This window comes from Helianthus annuus, chromosome 2, assembly GCF_002127325.2.
Source record: "Helianthus annuus cultivar XRQ/B chromosome 2, HanXRQr2.0-SUNRISE, whole genome shotgun sequence".
In the NCBI taxonomy this organism is placed as follows: domain Eukaryota; kingdom Viridiplantae; phylum Streptophyta; class Magnoliopsida; order Asterales; family Asteraceae; genus Helianthus; species Helianthus annuus.
Genome location: NC_035434.2, coordinates 32,520,569 through 32,535,238, shown reverse-complemented (window position 1 = coordinate 32,535,238; position 14,670 = coordinate 32,520,569).

Sequence of the window (14,670 nt, the reverse complement as noted above, 5' to 3'; positions counted from 1 at the left end):
CATGGTCCGAATTTATACAATGGATGATGGTCCGAGTATAAATGGACCCCTAATGGACCGAGTTTAATTGCATGCTTGTCCGAGTTTATTTAATTGTCTATGGACCGAACTTAATTGGGCCGAGTTTAATGTAATTGAAGTGGTCCGAGTATAATTTGTATATTTGGTCCGAGTATAAATTGTGCTAATGGTCCGAGTTTAATTAAACTAACTTTGTCCGAGTTTAATCCTCAATGTTGGTCCGAGTATATTGCTTCACATGTGGTCCGAGTTTATTGTTTCACATATGGTCCGAGTATATTACTTCACATGTGGTCCGAGTATATTGTTTCACATGTGGTCCGAGTATGTTGTTTCACATATGGTCCGAGTTTATTGAGTTTGATTTGGTCTGAGGTTAATATGATCAACCATGCCCGAATTTATGTGCTGATTATTTGTCTGAGATTGTATGAGTGCTGAACAGGGGAGACCCCCCCCCCATACTTGTCTGAGTTGTGAGAAATGCATGATCCTGTAAATGTTCGTATGAATTATGTGAATTGTGTGAATGGGCTAATTGTTTCGTGATACATGATTTATACATGATATTGGCTATCAAACATTATGTGACATTAGATTACTTGCGTATCATTGCGAACATGAACTGATTTGTTATACGTGCATACAATAGGACTTGATTAATTACTTGTGAGTGCTTAACTTAGCATACCGAGCAAACCAAGGTGAGTTCACACTCTTACCAAGGCATGGGATTCCCGGGGTGTTGGGAATGGGATTGAAAGGTTGATTAGATACTCTATTGACACTATGACTAGACTACCACTTTACTATCCTCGGTTGTGAAGGATACCTATAGTTACGAGTAGTCTAGTGGTTATACAACGTGGAACACCACCACCAGTAACGTGGAACACCACCACCAGTAACGTGGAACACCACCACCAGTAACGTGGAACACCACCACCAGTAACGTGGAACACCACCACCAGTAACGTGGAACACCACCACCAATAACGTGGAACACCACCACCAATAACGTGGAACACCACCACCAATAGAACATACAAACGGCCTAGTAGAGCCACCTGTTACAAACGAACTTACTATTACGCATTTACTTTCTGTGAACTCGCTCAACTAGTTTGTTGATCATTCTGTTACATGCCTTGCAGATCGTTAGGTACTTGGAGCTTGCACTGGAGAAGCGGGTCGTTGTGGACAAGGATCGTGACTTTTCTGTTAAACTATTATGACACTTAAAACTGTTAACTACTACTGGTTTATTTACTATGCTTCCGCTACATCTTGAAACGATGATTTGTTTGATCACCTTTTGTATTGAATGGATGGTTTTCATTTATTTTACTTAATATTAATTGCATGTTCAATATGATTGGTGGCTTGATCCTGGTCAGTCACGCTCCCAAGCGGTGATACTCCGCAGGTGGATTTTGGGGGTGTGACAACAACATCATCACATAATCACACATATTAACATGAAATCAGTGAACATACACTAACCGGATTCAAAGGTTAAAAACCCGTAAGGTCTCGAGTTGCAAGAGGGTTGTCGCCTGCTTCAAGAGAGAGAGAAGGAGGGTGTGTAGGGTTTGTGAACTTGTGTATGTTTTGTAAAAATGCGAGATGTTTACAACACCTCATGTGTTATGCGATTAGGGGGATGGGCCGAACCCATCTTTGGGTTGCCTCTTGGTCTCGAGTCGGCCAAACATACATGGGTCAAGTGGGTTGTGTAGTTGGATAAATATTCGGTTCATGTAAAAATATACACAATCACATAACACATAATCACGCATTCATTCAATTAGTAAAGTTCACATAAACACGTAATGTCACACAAGATAAGTTCAAAATACGAGTTGTCACATTATCCCCAACTTAAAAGAAATTTCGTCCCGAAATTTGGTACGCACTCACTGAGGAAGCTAGGTAGGTTATATCGTTCACTGGTTTTCCTGGGGTGTCACATCCTCCCCCCGTTGATCTGGAATTTCGTCCCGAAATTCCGCAGTAGTAGCTTCAGCCTCAGTAGTGGTTGTATTGGTTCCGAATAACTGGGGATACTTTTCTGTCATCTGGTCTTCGCGTTCCCAGGTGTACTCTGGGCCACGTTTGGAGTTCCAACGAACTCGGACAAGAGGGATTCTCTTGTGTTTGAGGACCTTAACATCCCGGTCCGTGATTTAAACTGGCTCCCCGACGAACTGCAACCGCTCGTCGATAGTGAGTTCCTTAAAAGGAATTATGAGGGTCTCATCTGACAAGCATTTCTTCAGATTCGACACATGGAATACGTTGTGAACTGCCCCGAGTTCTGCTGGTAGGTTTAGTCTGTAGGCTACTTTGCCTATTCTTTCTATGATCTCGAACGGTCCGACATACCGTGGATTGAGCTTGCCTCGTTTGCCAAAACGAACCACACCCTTCCAGGGTGAGACTTTAAGTAAAACCCTGTCCCCGACCTGAAATTCCAACGGTTTCCTACGCTTATCTGCGTAGGCTTTCTGACGGTCGCGTGCTGCCGCCATGCGTTGTCGTATCTGTGCAATCTTTTCCATGGCGTCCACTACAATCTCTGGACCCGTGATCTGACTATCCCCCACCTCTGCCCAACAGAGAGGTGACCGGCATTTACGTCCGTACAATGCCTCGAATGGAGCGGCTTGTATGCTGGTGTGATAACTGTTATTATACGAAAACTCCGCCAGAGGGAGATGCTTTTCCCAGCCGTTGCCGAAATCGATGACACATGCCCGAAGCATGTCTTCTAGAGTTTGTATCGTGCGTTCAGACTGTCCATCCGTCTGAGGGTGATATGCTGTGCTCATGTCTAACTGTGAACCAAAAGCTTTGTGCATTGCTTGCCATAGTTCTGAAGTGAATCGTGCATCGCGATCCGATATAATAGAGGTGGGCACCCCGTGCCTTGAGACTACTTCCTTCAAGTATATGTCTGCTAGTGTGGAAAACTTGTCCGTTTCTTTGATTGCCAAGAAGTGAGCAGATTTGGTGGGTCGATCCACGATCACCCAAATAGTATCGTTCCCCCGCTGAGATCTAGGCAGGCCTGTAACAAAATCCATGGAATTTCCACCCATTTCCACTGTGGTATCTTTGGTTGCTGAAGTAAGCCTGCTGGTTTCTGATATTCTGCTTTGACTCTTGCACAGGTCAAGCATTTGCCGACATAAGTGGCAATGTGGGCCTTCATGCTAGGCCACCAATACGTCGTCTTGATGTCGTGGTACATTTTATTTGAACCTGGATGTATAGAGTAGCGAGACTTGTGTGCTTCATCCATCACAAGTTCTCGTAAATCGTCATATAGTGGGACCCAGATACGCCCCGTTACGTAGTAGGCGCCGTCTCCCTTCTGTTCTAATCGTTGCCTCGAGCCGCGTAGGGCTTCAGCCTTGACGGTTTCTGGTTTCAATGCTTCCACCTGAGCATCTCGTATCTGTGCGGGAAGACTAGACTGAATGGTGAGCTGTAAGGCTCGTACACGCCTAGGTGCAGTATCTTTTCGACTGAGAGCGTCAGCCACAACATTGGCTTTGCCTGGATGGTACTTGATAGCGCATTCGTAATCGTTCAGCAGTTCAACCCATCGTCGTTGACGCATGTTCAAATCCTTTTGCTTAAGGATATGCTCGAGACTCCTGTGATCGGTGTAAATAGTGCACTTGGTACCGTACAGGTAGTGTCGCCATATCTTAAGCGCAAAAACAACAGCTCCCAGCTCTAAATCATGCGTCGTGTAGTTCCGTTCGTGAACCTTAAGTTGGCGCGAAGCGTAAGCAATGACCTTGTCGCGCTGCATTAATACACATCCAAGACCCTGAATGGATGCATCACAGTAAACCACGAAGTCGTCTGTGCCCTCTGGCAATGAGAGAATAGGTGCACTGCAAAGTCTATCCTTTAAGTGCTGGAAAGCAGTTTCCTGAGTATTACCCCAACGGTAGGTGACACCCTTCTGTGTCAGTAGTGTGAGCGGCTGTGCAATCTTTGAAAAGTCTTTGATGAATCGCCTGTAATAACCCGCCAAACCCAAGAATTGGCGTATTTCCGTTGGTGTACGCGGTGCAGGCCAGTTCCTGATCGAATCTACCTTGGATGGATCAACATGGATCCCATCCTTATTTACAACGTGGCCTAGGAAATGGACTTCACGAAGCCAGAAGTCACATTTCGAGAACTTGGCGTACAACTGTTCCTTTCGAAGGAGTTCCAAGATAAGACGTAAGTGCTGCTCGTGTTCCTCTTGACTCGTGGAGTAGATCAGAATGTCGTCAATAAACACTATCACAAACTCGTCTAAGTAGGGTTTGCACACCCTGTTCATAAGGTCCATAAATACGGCAGGTGCGTTCGTTAACCCAAATGGCATGACAAGAAACTCGTAGTGACCGTAGCGAGTTCTGAATGCGGTTTTGGAGACGTCCTCATCCCGGACTCTCAGCTGATGATAACCTGACCTCAAGTCTATCTTGGAGTAGTAACTCGACCCTTGCAACTGGTCGAATAAGTCATCTCTGCGCGGAAGAGGATAATGGTTCTTCACCGTCACCTTGTTGAGTTCACGGTAGTCGATGCACATCCTGAAAGTGCCATCCTTCTTTTTCACGAAAAGTACTGGAGCTCCCCAAGGCGAAGAGCTTGGACGAATGAAGCCCTTATCCAAGAGCTCTTGTAGTTGCATAGACAGTTCCTCCAGTTCAGTTGGGGCTAAACGATACGGTGCGCGGGCTATTGGTGCTGCTCCAGGAGCTAACTCAATCTGGAATTCGACTTGGCGGTGAGGCGGTAAACCGGGTAAATCTTCAGGAAACACCTGAGGAAAGTCACGTACAACTGGAATATCCTCCAGCTTCTTTTCCTTTGCTGATGCGTCAGTGACAAGTGCCAGAATTGCAGTGTGCCCCTTTCGTAAAAATTTCTGAGCCTTCAAGAAAGAGATGATGCCAACCACAGCACCACTCTTGTCGCCTTGAACTTCGAGAGGTTCTTGACTAGAACGAGGAATACGAATGATCTTTTCTTTGCATAAAATCTCTGCGTGATGTTGGGATAACCAATCCATCCCTATAACGATGTCGAAACTACCCAAATCTATAGGAATAAGGTCGATGGAGAAAGCTTGACCAGCTAAAACAATACTACAACCCTTGACTACCTGCGTGGCTTCTAGGCTCTTACCATTAGCTAGTTCTACTACATGCTTGGTGTTTAGGGGTGTTGGTGCATGTTTTAACAATTTACTGGCTTTCACAGATATATAACTTGTATCCGCACCCGAATCAAATAAAACAGTAACATAAATATCGTCGAGGAGAAACTTACCCATAACCACATTGGGATCGTTCATTGCGTCTCCTCGCCCCAGCACGAAAGCTCGACCCCTTGCCTCGTTGCCGTTGTTGTTGTTGTTTCCCCCGTTGTTGTTGTTCCCATTGCCCTGATTATTGTTGTTGTTGCGATTCTGGTTCTGGTTTAACTGGGGACAATCACGTTTGAAATGACCTTCTGCCCCACACTGGAAACACCCCCGGTTTCCACGCTGTGGCTGCTGCTGTTGATTCTGTGGAGCTGGCGGTGGGAGTTGCTGGTTCTGATTTGCTGGCCGTGAGCTTCTACAATCCTTAGCCTCATGACCCATCTTGAGGCATCTTTGACAACGTTCCCTGCGACATCTTCCACTGTGGTGTTTGTTGCACCTACTACACCATGGGTGAATTCCCCGATATCCACCCTGTCCCTGACTGCCTGATGATTGCTGATTCGGACTCTGGTAGTCATGTGTCTTGCGCTGCTGTGCTTGAGACTGAACAGAAACTGATCCCTTGCTGGAATCCCCCTCCCATTTTCTCTTGTTGTCACTGGGAGTAGTAGAAGTAGTGACAGCAGTAGTGGTAGCACTGATGCGTTTGGGCAGCTTGTTCTGTTCCACCGCCGACGCTGAATGTCTTGGATGTTGTCGAGGTTTGCCGATGTAACATGGCTCTGAATCTCTGAGGCTAGACCCTTGAGGTACAATTCGATACGCTTGATTGGAGGGTCCACCATGGCTGGACACAAGATGGCCAGTTCGTTCGATCGTTTCGTGTAGGCTTCAATTTCTGACCCCGTCATTTTCAGGTGGTAAAACTCATCTTCCAACTTGTGGATGTCATCCCGCGTGCAGTATTCACGTTTGATGAGTTCCTTAAAATCGTTCCAAGGGGTGGCGTTAGCAGCGGCCAACCCTAGAATCTGAACTTGCGCGTTCCACCAGGTTAGCGCGATTCCTTCCAACGTACCAGTGGCGTACTTGACCCTGCGAGCCTCAGGGCATTCACACATCTCGAACACTGACTCGAGCTTCTCAAACCAATGGAGTAGTCCCACTGCTCCTTCCGTGCCACTGAACGTACTTGGACGACAGTCCATGAAGTTCTTGAAAGTGCAAACAGGTTGCTGTGCGTGTTGACCTATTGTGTACGAATAGGGCAAAGTTAAACACAAGAGTTGATTTAGGAGTGTAGGGTCTAAAGATCCTAGTGTGAGTTATGACTACAGGATATACCTCCTGCTTGTGCGGCTGCAAATGCCGCAGCAACTTGTTCGTTAATGAGAGCCGTCAACTGGGCTTGAGTCATGTTAATTCGTCCAGACATGATCTTCATAGCAAAGATAACATCGGTAAGAGAGAGGTTCACGTAAAGTACGATGACAGAAGAGTGTAAGCACATAGGTATTCTCATGTAATAGGGTTATGTGTATCTAGGCATACTACGAGCAAAGTTCTATATAGTTCTAGCATGTAGGCAATAAACATAAACCATATTACCTAGGATGTCGAGTCTTGCACGTGGAGCGAAGCGTCGTTGTGGATCGTTGAGAGCACTGTTCTGGTTATAGTCTGGTTTTAATAAAAACGTTTTCCCATATTAAAACCTAGTTCTCTATAACCAATGGCTCTGATACCAATCTGTCACACCCCCAAAAATCCACCTGCGGAATATCACCGCTTGGGAGCGTGACTGACCAGGATCAAGCCACCAATTATATTGAACATGTAAATAAGTAGTAATAGTTATCCACCAATACGAAAGGTGTTTATCAAAACCAACATAATCAAGTGTAGCGGAAGCATTAATGTAAAAACCCAAACATAAGTATTAAGTGTGTAATGTCATAAACGTTTAATAAGCATTCACGTTCCATGCCCACAACGACCTGCTCCTCCTTGTGCGAGCTCCATAAGTACCTAAGGTCCTGCAAGGCATGCAGCAGAGAGTCAACAACTAGTTGAGCGAGTTCACAGTTAACAGTTCAGTAATAGTATAGTGTGAGTAGCATTATGTTCGTTCGTTATGTCATGTATCGTATCAGTTTCCATCGCGGCCTCCCAGGCAGGTATGCGAAGCTATTAGGGGATGTTTTTCCCAAGTATTCTAGACTAGGTTTATTCGTATCGCGGCCCCCCAGGCAGGTGTGCGAAGATTAGTAAATTTAATTCGCGGCCTTCCTAAGGCAGGTATGCGAAGTCAGTCATAATATCGCGGCCAACCCTTGGCAGGTGTGCGAAGATCAGTTCAATAGGTGTTACTAGTCTAGTCGTATCTTGTCGTTAGGTTCTATCATCCGAGTATATGCAATAAGTCATCCAATCCCATTCCCACCCGGGAACCCCATGCCTTGGCTGTGTGAACTCACCTTGGTTTGCTCGGCAGATACACAGAAATTAAATCAAGCTATATGGTGATCAACCACGTCCTAGCATGGTTATCATACAAGTCAGGTTCGCATTCGAATATAGCACGTATTTTCTACACGTATTGTACACAGGTATAATCATGGCATACACAAGTATTCATAGCAGTCCAATAGCAGTCACGTAAACAAGTCCAAGTATCCGGCGCAATCGGTTGGGCTCGTGACAGTGCAAATCCAATAATAATGTGCAAGTGTTCACGGTCTCGAGTCGAGACCAACGATCTCGAGTCGAGACTAAGCGGTCTCGAGTTGTACTGGTTTCGAGGTCTCGAGTCGCAACAAGGAGGTCTCGAGTGGTCATGGTCAAGTCGAGACTACACGGTCTCGAGTCGCAACCGGACCCGCAACCGTGGTCTCGGTTTGTGCTGCTTGTGTTGGTAATGTGGTCTCGAGTCGAGACTAAGGGTTCTCGACTCGCAACCCGTGTCGAGACAAAGTGTAACAGACTTCCTGATTTCCGTAATTTGCAGCTCAATCAGTTCCGTAATATTAGCAAACAGATTTAGCAGTTTCACAATTCAGATCAATCAACAAATCAACAGTTTCAAACTTAGTTAATATTCGATCAAACAAGGGTTTTATCCAGAAATCATGCATATTCATACTTGTTCATATCATTAACATCAAGGACAATCACAATCGGATAATACTCATACATGTAACAACCGATTATATTATCCATTCGGTTCTAAATCATGCAATCCTATCAATATGTATGTGAGCCGATTAACATGAACACTAAGAAACATTATAATCAATCATGCTAACAGAAATTCTAGATCATGTAATCCGATTAATAACAACATCATCACATAATCACACATATTTACATGAAATCAGTAAACATACACTAACCGGATTCGAAGGTTAAAAACCCGTAAGGTCTCGAGTTGCAAGAGGGTTGTCGCCGGCTTCAAGAGAGAGAGAAGGAGGGTGTGTAGGGTTTGTGAACTTGTGTATGTTTTGTAAAAATGCGAGATGTTTACAACACCTCATGTGTTATGCGATTAGGGGGATGGGCCGAACCCATCTTTGGGTTGCCTCTTGGTCTCGAGTCGGCCAAACATACATGGGTCAAGTGGGTTGTGTAGTTGGATAAATATTCGGTTCATGTAAAAATATACACAATCACATAACACATAATCACGCATTCATTCAATTAGTAAAGTTCACATAAACACGTAATGTCACACAAGATAAGTTCGAAATACGAGTTGTCACATCTTAATTGTTGGGCCGGGTATATGTTAAATCGCACAATATCTTGTGGTCGCACAAGACTGTGCTAAACGCACAACATGTTGGGCTGGGTATTATTGGGCTTCGTTTACTACAATGCACAAGACTTTGGGTTAATGAAATTGTGCGAGCCCAATCATGTATGTGATTCTACGTGTTTGCCATGATCGATATGTGATATAACATGTTAGCTTTTGCATGAAACTTATGGGCACTATCTAAACCTAGACCTGACTCGTATGGTAACCATGTTAGGACGTGGTTGACCACATATAGCTCAAGTAACCTTTTCGTGTATCTGCCGAGCAAACCAAGGTGAGTTCACACTCTTTCCAAGGCATGGGATTCCCAAGGGTTGGGAATGGGTAAATGAACTAAACAATAATTACAACCATCCTCTGTGGGTAGGATGCCGAGAATACGCACTGGACCAAATCTCTATCATTAAAGTCCCTCATTATATCGACTTAATCGCCGAGGCCTATGGCGAGCGGGTCATTAGTTAATAGCGCTATTAGGTTTAACAAACCTCACACCGTGTCGTTCGAACGGGCGTGTACTAATGGACTATGGGCAAAGGGTCAATGCTGATAGACATTGACTTAGGGCACCTCTTACATTTTCGTAGCAGTCGATACACACGGTCTAGTAACACATTGAAGCCCCCACTACTCTTCGCACACATGTCTGGGAGACCACGATACGAATTAATACGATACATGGTTTACAAAACGAACATATGATTTACGAAACGAATACTATAACTAAACAACCAACTGTGAACTCGCTCAACTTTGTTGTTGACTCGTTGTTACATGCCTTGCAGGTCGTCAGGTACTCATGGAGCTTGCACAGGGAGGTGCGGTCGTTGTGGGACATGGCAGCGTGTGCCATGCTAAAAACACTACTTTATTTCGTACTTAATACATACATTCGGTTTTACAATTATGCTTCCGCTTGACACTTAACTACGTTTTTGATTTGAAACACCTTTCATATTGTGTGGTTGAATTTTACTTATTACTTGCTATGTTCAATTTGATTGGTGGCTTGATCCTGGTCAGTCACGCCTCCAGGCAGTGATACTCCGCGTGTGATTTTTGGGGGTGTGACAAAGAACATAAAGCAATTCTATTATGGTTTGCATGTTAAGCAACATGATCAACGCTTGTGGAATTACATTAAGCTGCAAGCAAAAGAGAAATTTCCAGATTGGTAGCCGCAGTTTACAAAACAAATTGTCAATATTTGGAATCAGGAGAGAAGGATATTACTTTGGATATAAAGCCGCCGAGATGTTTGAAAAATATGTTGCTACGTTCTATGGAGCAAGACTTTTATGAAGATTTTCAGGGTTGGATATACAACCAGAGCACAACGGAAGCGGTGATATCTCTGTATGAGAAGTCCACCGGAAAATCAAGAAGGATCAGCGTGTTGGATCCTATGTGGCTAGTTAACTACTTCAAGAAGGATATTGACTGTTTATTCTACAACAAGATCGTGTATGAAAAGCCAGACAAAGTTCAAGCTCTACAGTACCAAAAATTAGTGGACTGGTGCTACGCAAAAGACATCAACTTTGGCAGATATTGGAAGTCAAAGTGGAGAGACTTAAAGAGACTGCTGATAAAGCTGCGAGACTTGGAAGGTACAAGCTGATGATGTGACAACTCGTATTTTCAAGGTCTTTCATTTACTCGTGATTACCTAAATCGACACCATTTTAAATTCTAAACTATGATTGGACATAGAATTAGTGGGCTGCATATATCATGGTGTTTGAAAAATAAAATAAATAAAATCTCAATTAACAAAACACTAACAATGGCCGACAATTATTTTGACTTTCAAATTCTAATTGGACCATAAATATTAGTGGACTGACACATTTTATTTTTATTGGGCCGCCACTATCATCAAACTAACATAGCCCACCTCCTACTTTCTTTTGTATACATAAGTTTATGATTTGTATTACATAACCCATTGCAAACCCTAACCGCCTCATCCTTCTTAGAAGTGGACGACAGGCCCCACTCCCTCTCGAAATCCTCCTCGGTTTCATCTTGAGTCGGTTAGTACCCGAATACCATTATTTGATTTAACTCTTTATTGTATTTGGGGATATATTGTTATAATGAGTTGTGTGATGAAGTGATATTATTTGCTGGTTGATAAATATGATATGCATGATAATAAAAGCTAGATGAACACCCTTTAAACCAAACCTTATTAATTATTGAGTTGATGTCGTGACTTGATCTGGGCGATTCAAGAGTTACGAATGAGCTGTTATGTTAGTCGAATGAATGATGGTCACAAATGCTAGATTTTGTGGTGATAATTATATGGTGGTTAATTGTCTAGTGTATAGGATTTGTATGTTGATAAACTGTTTGATACATGATACTTAATAGTGCACAAGTTCATGGTAGGTTAACTATTAGGAGGAGTTTTTTGATAACAAGTTAGGATCTGTTTGTGTGTGATTAAACAATAATTCATAACAAGAATTAGTTCATGATTGTAATATCACTCGATGATGATTATTTGTTAGATTTACTGAACAATGGTTAGAGTAATCGCCATGCGTTACAGTACCGTGTAACCGACACCGTGTAAGCAAGTAATCGCACACTTATTTGGGCAAATTCGTTTGAAAACTATCGAACGCACGGTCTGCGTCGCACACTTTCTTCGGAGTCGCACACAAACACGTGATGGGCCCTTAACCGACTCGACTACATCATTTAATTGGGCTGCACGCTTGTTCGAATTGGATCCATTAAGGGCGCACACTCGGAACCTAGTCACACACTGCTCAAACGAGTTATATATATGGGTCGCACACCACAAGGTAGGGCCGAGAACATAGGGGATAACACACTTGTTGGGCCCTTCTGATTGTTGTGTTGAGCATGCAATGTATCACCATGCAACGTACTAAAAAGCTAGATTGCATGCATAGGGTATTGAATATGAATACATGTATTTTGCATGTTACTTGCATATATGTGTGAATAACTACGTGCAGTAGTTAAATATAAAACTATTGATGAAAGGTGACCATGATAGGGTTGGTAGGCCAGCTTGAACAAGTAACTAATCTTACCGAGCAAACCAAAGGTGAGTTTACACAGCCAAGGCATGGGATTCCCGGGTGGGAATTGGGTTGGAAGTTTTGAATTGGATGATTACTCGTACTTACGCTATTGCTAGACTATAGACCATCGTCCTCAGGATAGTCAGGACACTTACGTAAAACCTACGTAACCTAGTATCTACCAACGTCTCCCGGGTCGGGAGGACACTTACGTAAAATCTACGTAAACTAATACCTACTACTGTCTTCCGGGTCGGAAGGACACTTACGTAAATCCTACGTAAACCCCACACGTACCACTGTCCTCGGGGAAGGGCACTCACGTAAATCCTGCGTGACCTTGTACGTATTCCCGTTCTCGTTTTAAGAAGAACACATGGTTGCAAATAGTCTAGTAAGTACAAACATGGGAAGCCCCCATTAGTAAAGATAAACGTGGGAAACCCCCACTAGTAATACATATGACCATGGGAAACCCCCACTATTAGTACATACTTACATGGGAAGCCCCCACTAAATGCATATATGATTTGTTATAACGAACTTACTTTCTGTGAACTCGCTCAACTGGTTGTTGACTCTCTGCTGCATGCCTTGTAGGATCTTAGGTACTTATGGAGCTTGCACAAGGAGGAGCAGGTCGTTGTGGGCATGGATCATGAATGCTTAATTAAACACTTATGACATTTCATACATTATTATTTATGTTGGGTTTACTTACATGCTTCCGCTACTTAAATAAAGTTTGGTTTTGAACATCAATCATGTCGTGATGAATTACATTATCTACTTTTATTATTAAATGCTATGTTCGATATGATTGGTGGCTTGATCCTGGTCAGTCACGCTCCCAAGCGGTGATACTCCGCAGGTGGATTTTGGGGGTGTGACAGATTGGTATCAGAGCCATTGGTTATAGAGAACTAGGTTTTAATATGGGAAAACGTGTTATTAAAACCAGACTATAACCAGAACAGTGCTCTCAACGATCCACAACGACGCTTCGCTCCACGTGCAAGACTCGACATCCTAGGTAATATGGTTTATGTTCATTACCTGCATGCTAGAACTATATAGAACTTTGCTCGTATTACGCTTAGATACACTATTGCCTGAGAACACTTACGTTCTTACAATTTTGTGTCATCGCACTACTCGCGAACCATTCTCACTTACGCTACTTTTACTTTGAAGAACATGTTTGGACGAATTAACATGACTCAAGCCCAGTTGACGGCTCTCATTAACGAACAAGTTGCTGCGGCACTTGCAGCCGCACAAGCAGGAGGTATATCCTGTAGTCTTAGCACACACTAGGGTCTTTAGATCCTACACTCCTAAACCAACTCTCGTGTTTAAACTTTGTCCTATTCGTACACAATAGGTCAACCCGCACAGCAACCTGTCTGCACATTCAAGAACTTCATGCACTGTCGTCCAAGTACGTTCAGTGGCACGGAAGGAGCAGTGGGACTACTCCATTGGTTTGAGAAGCTCGAGTCAGTGTTCGAGATGTGTGAATGCCCTGAGGCTCGCAGGGTTAAGTACGCCACTGGCACGTTGGAAGGAATCGCCCTAACCTGGTGGAACGCGCAAGTACAGATCCTAGGGTTGGCAGCTGCTAACGCCACACCCTGGAACGATTTTAAGGAACTTATCAAAAGGGAATACTGCACGCGTGACGACATCCACAAGTTGGAAGTGGAGCTTTACCATTTGAAAATGTCGGGGTCAGAGATTGAAGCTTATACGAAACGGTCGAACGAACTGGCCATCTTGTGTCCAACCATGGTAGACCCTCCGATCAAGCGTATCGAACTGTACCTCAAGGGTCTAGCCTCAGAAATTTAGAGCCATGTTACATCGGCTAACCTCTACAACATCCAAGACATTTAGCGACTTTCTCATCGCCTCACGGATCAGGCGGTGGAACAGAACAAGTTGCCAAAACGCATCAGTGCTACCACTTCAGCCGCTACTCCCACTACCCCCAGTGACAGCAAAAGAAAGTGGGATGGGGATTCTAGCAAAGGTTCAGCAACAGTTCAGTCTCAAGCTCAGCAGCAGAAGACTGACCACTATCAGAGTCCTAGTCAGCAATCCTCTGGTGGTCATAGACAGAGAAGATATCAAGGGTTTCACCCCAAGTGTCACAACTGCAACAGGCACCATAGCGGCCAGTGCAACAAGGGTCGTTGTCAAAGGTGTCTCAAGATGGGTCACGAGGCCAAAGACTGTAGGAGCCCACGACCTGCAAATCAGAACCATCAATCGCAACTACCAGCTCCACAAAACCCACAGCAGCAGCAGCCACAGCATGGAAACCGGGGATGTTTCCAGTGTGGGGCTGAAGATCATTTCAAACGCGATTGCCCTCAAATGAACCAGAACCAGAATCGCAACAACAACAATCACCAGGGCAATGGGAACCACAACAACGGGGGAAACAACAACAATGGCAACGAAGCAAGGGGACGTGCTTTCGTGCTGGGGCGAGGAGACGTAATGAACGATCCCAATGTGGTCATGGGTAAGTTTCTCCT